A 14,281-nucleotide genomic window follows, 5' to 3' on the forward strand; every position below is an offset into this window, starting at 1 on the left:
TTCCTTTTTTCTTTACATATATATTCTTTTAATATTTGCAATGAACTCATAACGTACTCTTCGTTTGTCTTCAAATTTTGAATCCGGACAAAACTCGAATCAACGCGGGTCTGAGATGGGAATCCGATGACGTGGCATCGTTAGCGGTTGATCACTGTAGCTTAATTACAATAATCACTGTAGCAAAAGTCGAGGATGTCACAATTCTCCCCTACTAACAAGAATTCTCATCCCGAGAATTAAGAGGTAGAGGGAAAAAGCCCGGGGTATTCATCACGAAGATGATCCTTGCGTTCCCAAGTGGCTTCATCTTCAGAGTGATTTGACCACTGCACCTTAAGGAACTTGGTGACCTTGCGACGAGTCTTACGTTCAGCTTGGTCGAGAATGCGGACCGGATGCTCTTTATAAGAGAGGTCTTGTTGTAGCTCAAGCATATCGTGATCCACTGCTCGAATAGGGTCCTTGAAGCAGCGACGGAGCTGAGAAACATGGAAGACATCGTGAACCTGAGAAAGGTTCGCCGGCAGTTCCAATTGATAAGCCACTCTTCCACGCCTTTCGAGAACAGTGAAAGGACCAATATAACGAGGAGCTAACTTGCCCTTGATTCCGAAACGGTGTGCACCTCTCATTGGTGTGACACGAAGATAAGCCTTTTCGCCAGGTTGATAGACCATATCCTGATGATGACGGTCATACTGACTCTTGTGACGAGACTGAGCAGCCTTTAGATTCTCATGAATAATGCGGACTTGATCTTCGGCATGTTGAATAATATCCGGACCGAAGAGTGATCGTTCCCCAGTTTCTGACCAATTCAGAGGAGTTCGACACCTTCGCCCATACAATACTTCGAAAGGGGCCATCTTCAGACTAGCTTGATAGCTATTGTTGTAAGAGAACTCGGCATACGGGAGAGATTCCTCCCATTTCTTACCGAAAGAAATGACACAAGCTCGAAGCATGTCCTCGAGAATTTGGTTGACTCGTTCAACTTGTCCCTGGGATTGAGGATGAAATGCCGTGCTGAAGGACAGATGAGTCCCCATAGCCTTCTGAAAACTTTCCCAGAATTTTGAAGTGAACAAGCTGCCACGGTCCGAACTGATTACCAACGGAATACCGTGAAGTGAAACAACTCTTGACATATAAAGATCTGCCAGCTGACTAGCATTAATCGTCTCTTTGACGGCCAGGAAATGTGCAACTTTGGACAGTCGATCAATGACGACAAGAATAGCATCATTACCTTTCTGAGACCTGGGAAAACCAGTGACAAAGTCCATTTCAACGTGGTCCCATTTCCACTCGGGAATAGAGATAGGTTGCAGAGTTCCAGCAGGCTTTTGGTGTTCTGCTTTGATACGCCGGCATATATCACATTCTGCCACATAGCGTGCAATGTCTTGTTTCATATTGGGCTACCAGAATCTTTGCCGGATGTCTTGGTACATCTTGGTACTACCCGGGTGAATAGACAATGGTGTGTCATGAGCTTCTTCCATCACCTTCCCAGTCATCCTGAGATTTTCCTTCTTATTTGGGACGAATAGGCGACCCTTGAAATACAAGGCGCCACCTTCATCAACAGTGAAAAAGGAGGGTTTTCCCTTCGCAATATAGCTCTTAATCCTGTCGACATCATCGCCAAAGTCTTGTATATTCTTTATGGAGCTCACAAGATCTGGTTCAACCACTAGGTTACTGAGGGAACCCTGATTAACAACACGAAGGTTCATCTTTTGATACTCTTCAGGAGGAGGAACAAGGTAACCCTGAGGAACAATGTGGAGGTTCAGCTTACGGAATTCCTCTTGCAGACGATCGTGAACCTGATGAACCTGGAGGTGGTTGCAGTATGACTTGCGACTTAAGGCATCAGCCATTACGTTAGCCTTGCCAGGGGTATATGATATACTACAGTCAAAATCTGCTATACGCTCCATCCATCTTTGTTGACGCAGGTTCAGCTCCGGTTGAGTGAACAAGTACTTCAGACTTTGATGGTCGGTGTAGATTTCACAGTGATTACCGACAAGGTATTGTCGCCATTCCTTCAATGCATGAATGACTGCGGCAAGCTCGAGATCATGAACTGGGTAGTTCTCTTCATGAGCATGCAGTTGACGTGAAGCATAAGCGATCACCTTGCGATCCTGCATTAGGACACAACCTATTCCTTGGCGAGAAGCATCACAGTATATGACGAAATCCCTTTTCGTATCTGGAGGAGCAAGTACTGGAGCGGACGTCAGTTTGTCCTTGAGTGCCTGGAAACTTTCCTGACATTTATCAGTCCATTCATACTTAACACCTTTGTGAAGCAGGTTGGTTAAGGGCTTCGCAATCTTGGAGAAGTTCTCGACGAATCGACGGCAATAGCTAGCGAGTCCGAGAAAACTTCTGACTTGCTTGACATTCTTCGGAGGAGTCCAGTCAAGAATAGCTTGAATTCGTTCGGGGTTGACCGCAATACCATCCTTGGAAATCACATGACCAAGGTAAGTCACTTCGTCTAGCCAGAACTCACATTTGGAATACTTCGCATAGAGTTTATGCTCCCGAAGCTTATCCAGTACAAGACGAAGATGTTCAGCATGCTCTTCTTTGTTCTTCGAAAACACCAGAATATCATCTAGATATACCACGACAAATTTGTCGAGGTAGTCCATGAATATATAATTCATCAATCGAGAGAAGGTTGCCGGTGCATTGGTTAAGCCGAAGGACATGACGGTGTACTCATATGATCCATATCGAGTAACAAAGGCGGTCTTTGGAATATCCTCCTTGCGAACACGGATCTGGTGGTATCCCAATCTCAAGTCGAGCTTAGAGAAAACGGTGGAACCAGTAAGTTGATCATACAAATCATTTATCCGAGGGAGGGGATATTTGTTTTGAATAGTGGCCTGGTTGATAGGACGATAGTCTTGAACCAATCGATTTGTCCCATCCTTCTTCTTAACAAAGAGAGAAGGTGCTCCCCAAGCAGAGGAACTCGGACGGATGAAACCCAGACGGAGCAAGTTGTCGATTTCTTGCTTAAGTTCAAGGAGTTCATGTGGTGGCATTTTATAAGGACGCTTGGCAATAGGAGTGGTACCGGGTACCAAGTCAACGACAAACTCGACAGCTCGAGCAGGGGGAATCCCCGGAAGTTCTTCTGGAAAGACATCTTGGAACTCTCGGACCACTGGAATGTTTTCAATCCCTTCGAGAGGCGACGCATTTAATGCATTCAAAGCATACAGCCGTGCCTCAGCATTACGGACGAGATGAGCATGGTAGCTTACTAGTTCATCTGAAGGGTGTAGGAGGTGGACGGTCTTGGTGGCACAAACGATCGATGCCGTATGAGCTTTCAACCAGTCCATCCCCAATATGAGATCAATGTTGGATGACTTTAGTAGGATGGGGTTGGCAAGGAATTCTAATCCTTCAATTTCAACTGGAACATGGGGGCAAACCACAGAGGTTCGGCATTCGCCCCCAGGGGTGTTTACCACTATCAGGATGTTCATCTCTTCGCTCCTAATGTCATGCATGTATGCAAAATTTTCCGACATAAAGGAATGCGATGCTCCTGTATCAAACAATACAGAAGCAGGTACTGAGTTAACGAGAAGTGTACCCATCACGGTAGCAGGCTGGTCTTGAGCTTGACCCATATCAATGTTGTTGGCCTGACCACGAACATAAGCAGGCTTAGTGTTGAAGTTGTGGTTCTGGTTGTTGCCACGGCCAGTTGCGGGAAGTGCCAGCTGATTCGGATTCTGCCTGCAGTCTCTAGCACGGTGACCTGGACGGCCACACTTGAAGCACAACCCGTCCTCAGGGCGGGAAGGAGGAACTCGAGGCGGTGGAGCTGGAAGCCTCGGCTGCCTAGGTGGTGGAGGAGGCAGGCGAGGTGCAGCATAGGACGGCCTCGGAGTAGGAGCAGGTGCATGGTACATGTTGTTGGGAATCCAGATCTTCCGCTTCTGTGCAGATGAGCCCGAAGATGAGCCCATGTCACGGTTGCGCTTGCTGCTATCTTTGTATTCCTGCAGACCAGTCTCAACCTGAATAGCCTTGTTCACGAGGGTGGCGAAATCAACATAGTCCTGAACGAGGAGTGTCAGCTTGATATCAGGGTGGAGGCCTTCACGGAACTTCTCCTGCCTGCGTGCATCAGTCGCAATGTCTTCTTCAGCATAGCGAGATAATTCCAGAAATTCCCGTTGATAAGCATCCACAGTCTTGTTGCCCTGGACCAAGTTGCGGAACTCACGCTTCTTCCGGTCCATGATTCCCTGGGGAATGTATCGAGCACGGAAAGCAACCTTGAACTCTGCCCAAGTGATGATAGTTCCATCGGGCTGAGAGCGCCTGTGACTGTCCCACCATTGAGCAGCGGGACCCTTCAGAAAGTAGGCGGCAAAGTTGACATAGCTCGCCAGGGGCACATTGGCAGACTCCAGCTCATAAGAAATGTCACGGAGCCAGTCATCAGCATCTAGAGGCTGAGTTGAGCTGCGGTAGATCGCAGGGTTGAGACGGCAGAAGTCTTGAAGTGTCACGCCTTGCGGTTGGTTCATGTTCGGCCTTTGGAACTGATCCATGAGCCCTTGCATAAACTGGCGGTTCAGCTCAAACTGTTGGATCATCCCCGCCATATACTCAGGAGGCGGGGGTGGTGCATCGTTCGCAGGGCCACGCGGACGGCCAACTGGTCTAATCATCTTGTTAAATATTTAGCAGGGGTAGTTTAGCTTAAAGTAATTGCAAAGGCATCGCACGCATTCATGAAGTAATCAAGCATAATGAAAGGGAAATGCGATAGATACTCCATAGTAGTTGAGTTCGACATACAGACCCATACATAAGTTCGATTACAAACTAATGATTAAAAACTTGAAATTTGGCGATAGCCCGGACGCATTTGACGATACCCTGGACTCACTAGGCGGCGCGCAGGCACGCGGTGGAAGAGTACCACAACGAGATGTAGCGATAAGGCTACATCAACGTCGGAGAGGACGATCGAATCCTGGTAGCTGGCGGTGATAGAAGGTAGGGACAGGACCCTGTGTCCCGTTGTGACTCTGGTGAGGGTACCGCATCCAGTCGAGCAGCTGAGGTCCAAGTGCAGGGGTTCTACCCCCAACATCAGTCCACTCGAGAGCTGGTGGTAGCTCTGTCCTGCTCGGCTCGCAGATGCGCATAGGTGGAACCCTCGGACAGTGTGATGGCTGCAGCTCTGTCAACGCGTCGTAAAGACGAGCGCGCGTAGCATACAACTCCACAGTCAGAGCTCGGAAAGCACGATCCATTGCCTCAGTGTACTGCACCAGAATCCGCGCGTCGTAGCGACGCGTCATGTAGGGGGCGCAGACAGCGACGTAGGAACGGTCGCTGCGCTCCCGAACGTCAGATGCGTAGGCAGTGAGATCAGACCCAGTCTCATCCCCAGCAGGAGCATGCGGGATGTATCTGAAAGGGCTCTCCTCCAGGTGAGGGTACGCTCCACGGAGATGGGTGATGGCGATGTAGGCCGCATCATGGACGGCCATCTCGACCGACACTCCAATACCACATAACACGTGGCGCTCGAGGGTCTCGCCGCCCCTCTGGATGAAGATGCGAACCTCAGCCTGGTACTGGTACTGGTTGTACTCGCGGAAATCCTCGAACACAGTGTACTCGGGGTACCAGCGATATCCCAGCCTGGTCAGGAGATCGACCAAAATGGCCGGGAACCCAGTCGTCTCAGTGGCCTGTGTCAGGCGCACGTGCTGTCTTGCGGGACGCATCTGAAAATAAGATTGACGGATGTCAATGACAGTGTGTGTAATACATATTCAGGAGAAAAAGAGTAGATAGTCCAACGCTCCGGATTGATGTGATTCGAGAACCTAATGTTAGAGTTAGTAAAATCTTTGACCCGAAAGAGAAGAGAAAGTAGAGCCCAGAGTATAGGAAAGGAGTAAAAGATACTAATACCACCCAATTGAGATGTGGGCCCGTAAGCCACAACATCAGTGTTAGTAAAGTTTTTTTTTAAACACTAGACTCAACTTCGGCCAAGGAGTTGGAAAGGGGGCTACCTACAGGCAGTTGGCTTTGATACCAACTTGTGACGCCCTCGGCTTAATCGTACGCTAATCATACACGCAAATGCGTACGATCAAACCCAAGGACTCACGGGGAGATATCACAACACAACTCTAGACACAAATAAAATAACATCAGCTTCATATTACAAGCCAGGGGCCTCGAGGGCTAGAATACGAATGCTCGATAAGCACACGAGTCAGCGGAAGCAACAAATATCTGAGTACAGACATAAAACATGGGGTGCCTTAGAGAAGGCTAGCACAAAAGATACAACGACCGAACGAGGCGAGGCCTCCTGCCTGGGAACCTCCTAACTACTCCTGATCATCAGCGGCCTCCACGTAGTAGTAGGCACCGTCGGGGTAGCAGTCGTCGGCGGCGGGGACCTCCATCTCCTGGGCTTCATCATCTGGTCGCAGCAAACGGATCAAGGGAACAAGGGGGGTGCAAAGCAGCGGTGAGTACTCATCCAAAGTACTCGCAAGTCTTACATCAGAACTATTCTAATTATGCACCAGTATCAAAGAAGGGGGTTATATGTGGACTGACTGCAGCAATGCGAGAATAGAGAGAGAAGGCCTAGTCCTATCGAAGACTAGCATCTTCAGGGTCTTGCAGCAATAGACGAGAGTAGAACAGGGGTAACACATTAATAGTCATATTGTTGCAGCAAAATTAAAGTGAGGTCACGCCTAAAGATCCTCCCTCGACTCCCTGCGAGGAAGCAATCCCGAGGCAAACTAATTCCAGTTAAGTAACAATTGTAGTTGTATAAGATCGGGGCACAACTCCAAGTCGTCCTGTAACCGTGGACACGGCTATCCGAATAGTTAATTTTCATCCCTGCAGGGGTGCACCACATGTCCGTCACGCTCGATAACACTCTGGCCGGACATACTTTTCTGGGTCCTGCCCGGCCTCGGAATATCGACATGTCGCAGCCCCACCTAAGACTAATCAGAGAGGCCAGCCCTCCGGTCTAAATCCTAAGCACAAAGGGTTCATGGGCCCAGTTCCCCTTCACGCTCCTGCACGTGGCGTGGGCGGCCGACGTCAGTCCTAGCATCCCTTAATCACAAGCGCGATGCATCTCGGGACCACTCGGGCGCGCGCCGCTACACTGCTGGCATCTGAAAAGCTTCGGCTGATACCGCGACGCCGAGTACCCATAATTCTTCCCGCGTAGCCGGTTAGTGCGAAAAGGTCTCCGACCAACCCAGATCAAATACCCAAATCCATTAGCATTTTAATTAGGCCAGCAACACAGTCTCGCGGGAATCCACCCGTCTTACAACTAATCACCGAAGATCCCAGTAACATGGTCGAGTAACTGTGTGGTTTTAACATCGGGGGAATCCGAGGTATCACCCTCGTTGGATTCCGAACGATGTACCCGTCAAGGTGGGCTTAGAGGAATCACCCTCGGGGGTCCCACACTCGCGGGGTGGCACGACAGAGACGTCATCAGGAATGGTGAAAGAGGAATCACCCTCGATAACCACGACCGACTAGCTATACTACAGAGATATCATCAGGAGTACTTAGCGAGGTGTCACCCTCGGTACCCGATAGTATCTCTGTAGCGTCGTACAACAAGGGGGGGGGGGGGGGTGAATGTGCTGTGTTGGGTCTGGCTCGTCGATCAGAGATCGAGATTTGAAAACAAGCGGGGCAACTGATCTACGGGGTCAGAGGGGATGACTGCTCCACCTATACTAAGCATATTAAAAGTACATGACTGAAAGTAGCAGTTCATCAAAAACAGGCTATGCATCAGATATAGGAGCTAACTACAACAGTAGCAAAATACTAATGCAAGCAGTAGGAAGAAAGACATAGGCGATATAGGAATGATCAAGGGGGGGTTTGCTTGTCTTGCTGCTCTGCGGCAAAGGACTGATCGACAGGGTCGTAGATGAACCCGGCAGCAGCGTCAGTCTCGGGGTCTACCGGTAAGAAGAGGGGGAAGAAACAATAAATAATAGCACCGATGCAACACAAAACATGACATGGAAAGATGCAGGCTAGACATGAGCTAACGCAGCAACATCCGTCATAGACGGGTCGGAAGAATATCTGACGATATTTTCCGGGTCTCGGGCTACTACCGGTTATACTGGAAACGATGGAAAAGTTCCATGTTTGCTATGCTAGGGACGCGTGACAGACGAACGGGCCGTGTATCCGGGTTCGTCTCGTTTTGCTGATCAACTTTCATGTTGAAAATAATTTTGATCTGACTTACGGATTATTTAATATTAATTTTCAAGTTTTATTAATTATTTAGGAATTAAAAACAGATTTAAATGATTTAATAAAATCCCATTATGACATCATCGCGATGTCAGGCTGACATCAACATTTGACCGGTCAACTGACCAGCAGGTCCCGAACGTCATAGGCACAAGTTTTTATTAAGATTAAATATTTATTAATCAGATTAATTCAACGAGGGACCCATGTGTCATACCCTAATTATGTTAATTTATTATTTTAACTAATATATCTATTTATTTATTTATTTAAGAAAAACATTATTTTTATAATTTATATTAACTCTCGCGTGGGGCCTCCCTGTCATAGACAGCGGGTGCATTGGCCCCACCGGTAAGTGACCTAAGGCTATTTTCTCATCTACTTTTATTAGATACCTAACCGTGCAAATACTGTATTTCTTTAAATACACATATACGCAAATACATACATCACATCTCATACATACATACATACATACGCATTTAATACATCATTTATTCTTATTTCTTTTTCTCTCAAAACTCTCAACACTCATCTCTCTCTCTCTGTTAACAGAGAGAGAACAACTCTGTGCTAACTCCATAGAAGAACCTAAAGTTCAAATCCTCCTACCGGAGTCTACCGTCGACGGATCGAGGCCCCGTTTGCCGGAACGGAACCGTGATGGCGAGGAGATCGACATGGTGGGAGGAGCCCGAGGAGGGGCTCACCGACGGTGACGAGACGGCCCGGTGAAGCCAGAGTTCGCACGAAGGTGACGGTGGAGACGGCGTGGTTCCGGTGGTGGAGGGGACGGTGATGATGGTGGTGACGTGCCGGCGAGGGGGAACTGGCCGGATCCGGCGAGGAAGAGGCGTAGGGGAGGCCCGGTGGGGGAGGGGCTCGCCGGCGTGGTGAAGGGGCCGAGGGAGGCCGGTCTCCCTGCCGACCGAGCGGGAGAAGGCCGACGGGGCTCCCGGGGGGCGGCCGGCGGGATGGAGGGCCGAGGTGGGGGGGCGGCTCGCCGGCCGGGAGGATGAGGGGCCGCCGGGGGAGGAGGATGAGGGGACCGACGGGGGGGGGGGGGGGGCGCCGGGGTAGCAGGAGGCGGTGGAGAGGATGGAGGGAGGGGGCCGGCGGGGGAGCTCGTCGGCGGGAGGCAGGGGAGGCCGCCGGCCGAGGTGGGATCTGGGGCGATGGTGGAGGGTTACGGGAGGTGGGGTGGGGGCTCTCGGTTGGTGGGAGTGGGGGGGCGAGAGAGAGAGGGAGTGGAGGGATTATGGGGAGGGAGAGTCACGGGAGGTGGGGGAGTGGCGGCGCCCAGGGGGGGAGGGAGTAGCGTGGGGGGTGGCCCTCGCTAGGGTTTGGGAGGGGTTGGGGAGGCCGGCGCTGGGGGCCTGGCTAGTTGGGCCCTTTTTGGCCCACCTCGGCCACGGGGGTGGGGTTTTTTTTTTTTTTTAATTTGTTTTCTTTTTCCCTTTTTATTATTTCTTTCTTTCAGTTTTCTTTTCTTTCTTTTATCATTATTATTTCTTTAATATTTTCCTTTTTTCTTTACATATATATTCTTTTAATATTTGCAATGAACTCATAACGTACTCTTCGTTTGTCTTCAAATTTTGAATCCGGACAAAACTCGAATCAACGCGGGTCTGAGATGGGAATCCGATGACGTGGCATCGTTAGCGGTTGATCACTGTAGCTTAATTACAATAATCACTGTAGCAAAAGTCGAGGATGTCACAACCATGTCTTATGATTTTTCATGACCATTCATGCACATACCTATGCTTATTTTTTACGTTGTTACTAACCCCAATTGAAATATTCCAACAAAAAAATCACCAATTTACTTTTACATGCACTTCTATTTTAGGGACGCGTGACACACGAACGGATAGTGTATCCTGGTTCGTCTCGATTTCCAGATGAACTTTGATGTTCAAATTATTTTCATCTCACTTCTGGTTTATTTGATATTAATTTTTAAAGTTCTATTAATTATTTAGGACTTAACAAATTTAATTATATTAGATAATTAAATATGACATCAGCAGTCAACAGTAACTTTGACTAGTCAAGTATGACGAGTGGTTCCCCGTTGTCATAGGCACATTTTAATTTTTAGATTAACTAATAATTAATCAGTTTAATTAGTGGGAGGGGCCCACGTGTCATACTGTCTAAAACAAATAATTAAAAAGAATAATTAATAGTTTTACTAATTAACCTATTAATTTTAATCGTCATATTAACTAATTAATTAATTCATTAATTAATTCACTGATTAATTATTTATTTAATTACACTATTTATTAATTATTATTTATTTATTTATTTTTACTTATTTTAATTTTCTGTTTTAGGGGCGTGGCCCCGCATGTCATTGGAACAGCGAGCACCACATTCACTAAATGCACACACCTCGATACACACGTTTTTGTACATACCAACATTCATACATTCATATACACATGTACACATATATTGCATATACACCATATCTGCAGCTATACATACATACATATTATTTATTTTTCTCCTTTTTTCTTCTAAACAATCTACAGGGGCTAATCCCCAGATCTAACAGGAAGGGCAACAGGCGCGGTGGCTCACGACCGGCTGAAGGGGAAGCCGAGGCCCAGTGTAGAGGTGGGCGATGGTGCTGAGGTGGTGTAGTCCGGCGAGGTGGGAACCAGTTGGTGGTGGTGTCGAGACGAACCGGTGACGGATGGGTCGGCCGAAGGAGAGGAAGGAGCCGGAGGAGAGGGGCGGTGGGGAGCGGAGGTGAGGCAGAGGAGGCCAGGGGCTGACCGATGGCGAGGTCGCCCTATGGAGGAGGCGGGGGGCCGGCTGTGGGCGGAGGAGATGGATGGCCGGTGAAGGGGAGCCGGCGGCGTAGTGCAAGCAACGGAGGCGGGGTCGGTGGCTGGGGCTGGAGAGGACGCCGGCGAGGAGAGGGATCGGCTAGAGGAGGGTCTCGGCCTCGTCCGGAGGTGGGGCAAGGTGGACGGGGAGGCTGGCGGCCGAATCCAACCAGAGGAGGGCTGAGGAGGGAGGCGGTCGATGGTGCGAGGGGCGATGGGGGCTCGGTGGAGGGAGGTGTGAACGAGGGGAGCTGCTCGATGGTGGCTGGCGCTGGGGAACGAGGGGGTGGGTTTCCTTCGTGGGGGTAATGAGGGGCGAGCGAGGGGAGGCCTTGCCTCGCTCGTGGGGGATCTGGTAGCGATGGGTAGGCTCGTGTGGGTGACTGTGGTGGCGGTTGGGGGAGTGGGAGGGTTGGTTAGGGTTTCCTATGAGGGGGCTTTATACCCTTGGGTGGGTGGGCCGGTTGGGTGGCCGGCTGGGCCGTTGGCCCAGTTAGGCCGACGGCTTTTCTTTTTCTCTTCTTCTTTTTTGTTTATTTTTATTTTAGTTTTTCTTTTACTAGTTCTATTTTTATTTTCTTTTACTTATAAAATAATGCTACAAAAAGGAAGATAACATGCCCAATATTGCAAGCAATATTTGGCATGTCCACCATCATTTTAAAGGCTCCTGAAAACAATAGGAAAAATATTATAATCCAAAAAGGCTTTTAATAATTGTTTGGCATCTCTTAACAATGGTCATGAGGCACCTAATGATACGATAAAATATTGGTTCCAATTTTGTAATAACTTAGGGATTATTTCCAACCCAGGCATGATTTTTATTTCGAAGTTTGCAAAACTATTAATTCCACTTTTCAAATGAATTTGAATTGCAAGAAAATTGAGTTGGAGTTTGATTCCAACGGTGATAAACACTTGTATTAGCAAAATGGATTATCTTAATCTTGGCCATCACTATAGCTTAATTACAATGATTACTGTAGCATAACCCGGGGATTCACAACTCCCCCTACTAACAAGAATTCTCGTCCCGATAATTAAGAAGTAGAAGGGAAAATCTCGGGGTATTCATCACGAAGATGATCCTCGCATTCTCAAGTGGCTTCCTCTTTAAAATGATTTGACCATTGCACTTTAAGGAACTTGGTGACCTTGCGATGAGTTTGTCGTTCAGTCTAATCGAGAATGCGGACCGGATGCTCTTTATAAGAGAGGTCTTGTTGTAGCTCACGCATATCATGGTCCACTTCTCAACTAGGATCCTTGAAGCAGCGGCGGAGCTGAGACACATGGAAGACATCGTGAACCTGAGAAAGGTTCGCCGGTAGTTCCAATTGATAAGCTACTTTTCCATGCCTTTCGAGCAGAGTGAAAGGACCAATATAGCGAGGAGCTAACTTGCCCTTGATCCCAAAACAGTGTGCACCTCTCATTGGTGTGACACGAAGATAAGCCTTTTCACTAGGTTGATAGAACATATCTTGATGATGACGGTCATACTAACTCTTCTGATGAGACTGGGCAGCCTTCAGATTCTCATGAATAATAATGCGGACTTGATCTTCGGCATGTTAGATAATATTCGGACCAAAGAGTGATCATTCCATTGGACGGCGGCTCGGGAATTTCATACGAAGCCAAGTGCTAAGGATACTTTGGAGTCAAAAGATGTACATTATAGTCAGGTTTCGATCTTGTGGAACTTTGGGTTATGGGTCCACCATGTTGGCCGAGAGTAGGCACATGGGTGATATCTTGTATGGTATTGGTAGCAAGACATGTCAGAGGATAACATGTCAGTTATGTTGGCAACAACATGGGTACCAAGGGCGGGGGACGAATAGAACCATTTCCCTAATCGCTGAAACAAGGCGGACCAATAGGCAAAGTTCTCGTCCACCGGCGGTTACCGAAATGATATCCACAATAGTAACAGGGTCTTACTGGCACAGTTGTATACCGAGGTTGTTACCTAAGTAGGGAATTAACACTGCTTTGATAAGTTATGCCACAAGAAAGGTCAAACAGACCAATGGAAAGGAAAATGTGTTCACACACACAAGTATTAAAGTATACCATTCCCGAGGAAAAATACGGTATGGTATACGTGATAGGTCATCAAGTACATGACCATTTAGATAAATAGGTAAGAAGAATCATGATGTTTACCCATACCAAGTGGTTTGGACAATTGACGAGGAACAATTTAGTATTGTGCTTCCAATGTTCTTGTTGATAATTGAAGTTCCACATTCGTGCTTCGAGGTAGCATCGACATGGTCATCAGATAAAGGTTGGACTTGGGTACACAAAGGATTCATAAAAATTAACTTATAAAATAAGTCATATAGTTTCCGCATGGAATATGGCGAATCTTACATATGGAAGAATTTATAACAATAGATCCTTCGGCCCGGTGTGCCACACAAGACATCACCGTACCAGGTTACGTAAAGACCAAAGTTATAATTATTGGGAAATGTGCCAAACATCATATATGCCCGAGATTCAGATCTGATTGGTGTCAGGATACCTCAGACTCAAAATGCGTGAGAAGAAAAGATGAAGATGCAAGATTCTCATGATATGAGGTACACAAGCAATTCTTGAATCATGAGTTCGATTGTAAGACACATGAACACAATGTCAAGACATTTGTGCCCACATAGAATTTGTACAACAAAATGCAACTTAGTTCTCATTTGGGAACCATCATCAAGGATAACAAGGTTCCATGTGTAAGTCTGGATCAGCTCTTATGGAGGAATTCCTATTCCTTGATCAAATCAGGCAGTGACTTGGGGTGCTAAGAAAAATTATGTGAAGTGAAGATAGTAAATCTTCATAACATATAATACTTCGCACATGCCTGAATGAATTGGGATGATCTTACAGGAATCGAAACAAAACTTTCTCATATTCACGGCGTCAGGATTGCATGTGAAACTAGGGAAAACACTTCTTCGATCAAACATATTCTTCATGAGCTAGGCACAAAGATAAAGCTTTCAAGGGCTTCATCATGAACCATGAATAAGTTGAGGGTGTGGCCAATGGGCTCAGCAACAATC

This window comes from Hordeum vulgare, chromosome 2H, assembly GCF_904849725.1.
Source record: "Hordeum vulgare subsp. vulgare chromosome 2H, MorexV3_pseudomolecules_assembly, whole genome shotgun sequence".
Lineage (NCBI taxonomy): Eukaryota > Viridiplantae > Streptophyta > Magnoliopsida > Poales > Poaceae > Hordeum > Hordeum vulgare.